The following is a 7150-nucleotide window of genomic DNA, read 5'->3' as shown; positions in this document are numbered from 1 at the left end:
AAGGTTCTAATGACTAGATGGCTTTTGGAAGGGTGGAGTGAGTTAGGAGAGAAAAACATTCTAGACTGAGAGAGCAGGGTGAGTCAGGGCCCTGAGACTTTAAAAGACAGAGCAGGCTCAACTAAATGAACCACTGGGTTCATCTCACAGGCAGCAAGGCAAGCTGAAGAAACTGCCCACAGTCAAAACGAAGCTATCCCAGTCCCAGGTCTGAGTACATACTCTTCTCCTCTACCCACCTCTCCTTGTCAGGCTGAAAATGGGACATCAAGGAGAAGCTGGAGAAAACAGAGGGACATGATATAAAATTGGCTCAAAAGTTTAACTGGGCAAGTCAGAGGAACTTTAATTAGTGGTTCTCAAACAATGTGTACCTTAGACACACATGATATTCCTCATTTGAGTACAAATTTTGGAACTTCCCCTCCACAACTATTGTAGGTGATCCTTGGACTATACTTTGAGAAACACTACACAAGTTGAAATGTTCCGTAATTAAGTGACATGCTACATATGAATAAATTACCAGGAAAAAATGATTCCTTGGAACTGGTGACCAAACTAACTTTTGATTAAAAGCAACCATCGCGGTAAAGAGTGATGGGTTGTGCATCAGTAAAGAAAGAGAAAAACCACATATCAATGAGTTTCACCTATAAGCAATCTGGTGGGATCTCTAGTCAGGATAAGCACACTAGGGAACACTTAATCAAATAAGTGGGCTTTTTGTTTGCTTGTTTTTTAGCTGTTTTAGCTTCAGGATGGAGAAGAGATTGGAAAGAGGGAAAGCTGGAGGCAAAAAGCCTAGTTTTGTCAGGACGTTGTGCAATAATCCAGGTGGGACGATGAAGGTGGTCTAATTGGTGATGAACTAAAAAAGACCCAGGACATAGTAGTAGTAGGATTTGGTGATTTATTGCAAATGCGGATAGGTAGGAACAAAGAAATGATCAAAATGATGCACTATATGGTAGATAATATTTTGTAAAGATGGTTGCAATGATATCTAGCCCATCTAGAAATATATTATTACAATGTGATGTTGAAAGGAAATACCTGTTTCTATCCCTTCAGCCTTGAGTGTTGCAACAAGCTGACAAAATAGTTGCCTTCCTTTTGGCAATTCCTTCACATGTATTCCCTTTTAATAAACGTCAGAGTACAAATGAATATGGTATGAGAGCCGAATGCAATTGGATAATAACGGTCAGGACAAAAAAATGGATCACAGTGGGTTACTTAATACTTATCGTCTCGTAAAAGACAGCATAGAAGTTTCCCTGAGAGTCAAACATTTTTCTGGTACTAAATTCTAGGAAAAGGTAGTCCTTGGGTATAGGAAATTGGAAAACATAATGGTCAATTTCTTCAAATGGATTTTTAGAAATGTGAAAAATGTTACTAATGAAGTAAAATAGCTCTGTTAGCCTGAGTAAAATCTTAAGGGAGAGCATTACCTCTGAAGGCCAGTGGAGCTAGCTGAGCTGAAGGAAACGCATTGTGGAAGGTAGAAAAAAATTGAACAGTACCTTTGAAATTATGAGGAGCGGTTTTTCCAACCTGGAATTCTATTCTAGCCATCCTGAGTATTTAAGTTGGAGATTAGAGACATTTTTAGACGTGCAAGTCCCCAACATTCATTCCCTAGTCTCCCTTTCTCAAGAGGCTCCTAAATGAGACATCAGCAAACTACGGTCCCTGGTCCAAATCAGCCCACTGTTTTTGTAAGTAAAGTTTTGTTGGAACATGGGCAAGCTCCTTTATTTATTTAGTGTTTATGACTGCTCTCATGTTATAATGGCAGAGTTGAGTAGTTGTGAAGGAAACTCTATGGCGCACATAGCCTAAACTATGTATTAGCAAGCCCTTTACAGGAAAAGTTTGCCAATAAGGTGTATTTAAAGGAGTAGGAAGGGGAAATGATGGAAACAAACAAACTTTAGACAGGTGGAAGAAAAATGAATCAAGGGTGACAAGAAAGGGTGGAATTGCAAGAAATGTTTAATGTTTGATGTTTGAGAGATGTTAATGAGGCTAAGCTGTCTTGAAAAACCACTAAATGTCCTATAAGATGGAGGAGTATGCAAAATGGGTGAATATGGCCAAAAGGTGCAAACTTCCAGTTACAAATTAATAAAGTCCTAGGGATATAATATACAGCATGGTGACTATAGTTAAACTGTAGGGACGCCTGGGTGGCTCAGTCAGTTAAGCATCCGACTTCGGCTCAGTTCATGATCTCATGGCTCTTGAGTTCCAGCCCTGTGTTGGGCTCTCTGCTAACAGCTCAGAGCCTGGAGCCTGCTTCTGATTCTCTGTCTCCCTCTTTCTCCGCCCCTCCCCTGCTCTGTCTCTCTTTCCTTCAAAAATAAATGAACATTTAAAAACCCCAAAACTGTATGGTATGTTTGAAAGCTGCTAAGAGAGATCTTAAAAATTCTCATCACAAGAAAACTTTTAAACTATGTGTGGTGATGGATGTTAACTGAACTTATTATGGTGATCATATAGTAATATATATTAAATTATGTTGTACACCTAGAAGGAATATGATCTTATATGTCAATTATATCTAAGTTATAAAATACATATGCATTAATAAATTCTTTGTATTTATAATAAAATACAATATAAAAAATATATGTATAAAGCATATGTGTATATACATATTAAATTTTAAGAATTAAAACATAGAGGGGCGCCTGGGTGGCTCAGTCGGTTAAGTGGCCGACTTCGGCTCAGGTCATGATCTCGCAGTCTGTGGGTTCGAGCCCCGCATCGGGCTCTGTGCTGACAGCTCAGATCCTGGAGCCTGTTTCAGATTCTGCGTCTCCCTCTTTCTCTGACCCTCCCCTGTTCATGCTCTCTTTCTGTCTCAAAAATAAATAAACATTTAAAAAATTTTTTTAAAAAAAGAATTAAAACTTAGAGAAGGGACGCCTGGGTGGCTCAGTCAATTAAGCAGCAGACTCTTGGTTTTGGCTCAGATTTTGATCTCATGTTTCATAGGATTGAGCCCCATGTCAGGCTCTGCACTGACAGCCCAGAGCCTGCTTGATTCTGTCTTCTCTCTCTGCCTCTCCCCCTACTTGAACGTGCACGCATGCACTCTCTCTCAAAATAAGTAAACATTAAAAAAATTAAGGGGTGCCTGGGTCATTCAGTCAGTTAAGCATCTGACTTGGGCTGGGATCATGATATCACAGTGAGTGTGAGCCCCTCCTCGATCCTCTGGCCCATCTGCCCCTGTCCCGCCCATCACATGCACGTGTGTGCGTGTCCGCTAGCTCGTGCGCTCTCTCTCTCTCTCTGTCTCTCTCTCTCTCTCAAAAATAAATAAAACATTTTTTTTTAAATTAAAAAAAAAAACTTAGAGAAATCATGGTAAACCTCCAGAGTAACAGTGATCTTTATTAGGGTAAAGTGAAGAAGACACAAGCTGGAATGCAAAGGATTAAAGGCTGAAGACTTTTTACCAAGAGATGCCTTGGAGAAAGTAGACTAAAGCCAGTAATAGAGAGGAAGTGGCAGATTAGAACCATTTTAAGGAGAGTGAATATTTGCTATTTAGATTAGTGGGAGGTGGTTACTATTGTTTGTCTTATTGTTCAACTTTCCCTTTCTCCTTCTATTAATAGTCCCAGGGGCACCTGGGTGGCTCGATCTGTTAAGTGTCTCGTTCAGGTCATGATCTCACGGTTCATGGGCTTGATCCCCTCTTTGGGCTCTGTGCTGACAGCTCAGAGCCTGGACCCTGCTTCGGATTCCATGTCTTCCCCTTTCTCTGCTCCTCCCTGGCTGGCACTCTGTCTCTGTCTCTGTCTCTCTGTCTCAAAAATAAACATTAAAAAAAAAATTTTTTTAATAGTCCCAAATCTCCAGCAGTGGGGACAAGTGATCCAAACTAAATCAATCAACTCTCCCATCCCAGGATTTTAAACTTGACACTGTCAAAGGAATCAGACTTTGTTTGTGTTTGGATCAGCTATATCATACTTTCTCCAGGTATGAGAGAGAGTCATTCGAAATACTCTTTATTTGACAAAAGAACCCCCACAATATATATAGTACACCTAAGATTAGTTAATTCATTTATAGCATGAATGAGATAATTCAATTACGTAAGATGGTAGTCTCTTGTTTTTTATGAAATATTAAAGAAGCAATAATCATAAAAACAAGAAACAGAGCAGATCTAGATCTGAAACTTAAACATGACCTCTGCCACTCACGAGTTGCTCTCTTATTTAGTATGCTCCTCTAGGCATCAGAATGTGTGTGTGTGTGTGTGTGTGTGTGTGTGTGTGTGTTAATCATCTCTTTTGTTGTTGAGAAATGTTAGACCAACAGAATACTTTGGGTTCCCAAAGAATTTATGTCAATAAAGTTATTTACCTTTCATCTACTATCATTTGCCCCTATGGTTTCTTTTATTTTTAATCAAGGTTGAATCAAAGTTTGGAGCTTATAATTCTTATTCCACAACATCCAGAAATGAAAGGCTGTGCTATTACTGAATCATCTGGTTGCAATTCCCTGAGGGATGATCTTCAAGTTCCTGGTCCAGAGATCCTGGTTGCTGCCCAGTTCTTATCCTTTTGGAATATATTTGTTTCATTATTCCTTGTTTCTGTGAACTACTCCAGTACTCTTCTTCAAATATTGTTCTACTTCCGTGAGTTGGGTTCTGTGCTGGGAACCAGAGAAACCCTAACTGATACTACTCAGTGACAATCTGCAGATAGTGAATAAAAGTGAGGGATAAAGTAGAATTATGGGTTACTCTCAGGTCTCTGTTTTGGTCAACTGAATGCTGGTTTCACACACTTTGAGGGATACAAGAAGTTGGTTTGAGAAGGAAAATAGGTTCCGTTGCGGATATATTGAGTTTGAAGTGCATGTAGCACATTTAGGTGGAAATGTCCAAGAGAACTTAACTGGAGAGAGAAAGTAGTTATTTGGTAATTGAAGATGAGGGAGTGCGGAATGCAAAGAAAGCGCGGGTAGAACGTCAAATGGTCTGAGATTAAAACTGAAGTGAAGTACCAACTTCAAAGGGGTGGCAGAGAATGAGAGGACAATGAAGGCAACTGATAAGTGGAAAAGAATCAGGAGGAAATTGTGTAGGGAAAACCTAGCAGAGGAGAGTTTTGAAAGGGAGGATGAGTCCATAGTTCAAACAAGATCAGGATGAAAGTGTCCATCAGAGTTTGCTATTGACTAGTTTCAGGGAGGTCCAGTGGGTTGAGGACAGAATACAGGAGCGGCTTGAATATGAGAATGGATAGAGAAGGGTGGGGTAGGTTATTTTTCTAAGGAGAAACTAGGGACAGAGTAGGATAAGAAGAAAGAACACTCAAGATGAACTATGCTGAAGCTATGGTCCCCTGGGAGTAGGGAGGGATATCTTGGAATACAAGGACATGGATAGTGTTAAGAGAATCAATCTGTAGATCATATACATTTTTCATTTAATTTGTTTTGCCTAAGAATGCTGTAAAGTCAAGGTGTCCATGGGGTGCCTAACTGGCCCAGTCAGTAGAGCATGTGACTTTTGATCTCAGGGTCATGAGTTTGAGTCCCACGCTGGACATAGAGATTACTTAAAAATAAAATCTTAAAAAAAAAAAATAGAGTCAAGGTGTCCTATTTCACAATGGCCCTTCTCTGACTTTCCAAAAGAAGCCACACATCTCAGCTACCTCCAGTCTAAGTATGGTTGATTACCCCCAGGGAAGAGCTTCAAGTGACATCAAAGGGACAATTTGATATACTAAATCAGGTAATGAGGAAGTGAATAACTATACCTAGATATTTTTTTTCCTTCCAAAAGCCCCTACCCCTACAACTCTCAGAAGTTGTAACATAAAAATATGCCAATCACTAAGAGTTGGAACCTCTAAAAAATTGTAATATATTTATGTTGTTTTGACAAGTTGTGTACTACTATTAATTATGGTTATTCAATCATCATAATTTTTTAGATGGCCACGGAAAAAATTTAAATACTTTTAAGTTATATATCATTTTTGTTGAAGACAAGAGTACTTTCAAGGACTTTCAAGGTTAAAACTATATTGCATTAGTATAAATTATCAATGGGAGGTGTACCTCAGTGGCTCAGTTGGTAAAGCATCTGACTCTTGATTTTGGTTCAAGTCATGATCTCAGGGTTTGTGAGATGGAGCCCCACATCCTGCTCTGTACTGAGCATGGAGCCTGCTTGGGATTCTCTCTCTGTCTCTCTCACTCTCTCCCTTTCTCTGCCTCTGTTCCTCCCCTGCTCGTGTGCGTGCCTGTACGCACACACGCTCTCTCTCTCTCTCTCTGAAAATAAATACATAAACTTAAAAAATAAATTATTGTGTGGGAAGAAACAGGTTGGTGTAGAAGTTCAAGGAGCAAAAGTAATTATGTAAAATTTCTGATTATTAAGAGCTTGTTCATGTATTTTTTTAATGTTTATTTATTTTTGAGAGAGAGCGAGTGCACAAGCAGGGGAAGGGCAAAGAGAGAGGGAGACACAGAATCCGAAGCAGGCTCCAAGCTGTTAGCACAGAGCCTGATTCAGGACTTGAACCCACGAACCTTGAGATCGTGACCTGAAGTCAGAGGTTTAACTGAGCCACCCAGGCACGCTATTCATGTATTTTTAAATAGAGGATAGTAGGCATCAAATCAATATCTCATTTAAAAAATCTTAATTAGATCCTATATATATGTATTTTTAAATAACGGAAGGGTTTTTATTTTAAAATGCTAATATTGGGGTGCCTGGGTGGCTTAGGCAGTTGAGCCTCAGAATCTTGATTTCAGCTCAGGTCATGATCTCGGGGTCATGGGATGGAGCCCCACTCAGCGTGGAGCCTGCTTAAGATTCTATCTCTCAGCTTCTGCCCCTCTGCCTCTCTCCCCCTGTTCTTGAGTGTGCTCTTTCTTAAAAAAACAAAAAGAAAAACAAAAAAAACACTAATATTTACAATAGAATTTGTTATCAAAGTTTCTCCTTTTCAACTATTTATAAGGGAAAATTTGAGATGTCAATCTAAAAATGTGTAAATGGATTACCCAAATTTCAAAAATTTGGGGCAGGAGGAAGAATGTGAACCAAAAGGTTTGCAACCACCATCTAAAGAAAATCAGAGGATCT

Source organism: Panthera onca, chromosome D4 (genome assembly GCF_046562875.1).
Source record: "Panthera onca isolate mPanOnc1 chromosome D4, mPanOnc1 haplotype 2, whole genome shotgun sequence".
Taxonomy (NCBI): domain Eukaryota; kingdom Metazoa; phylum Chordata; class Mammalia; order Carnivora; family Felidae; genus Panthera; species Panthera onca.
This window is presented reverse-complemented; position numbering follows the sequence as displayed.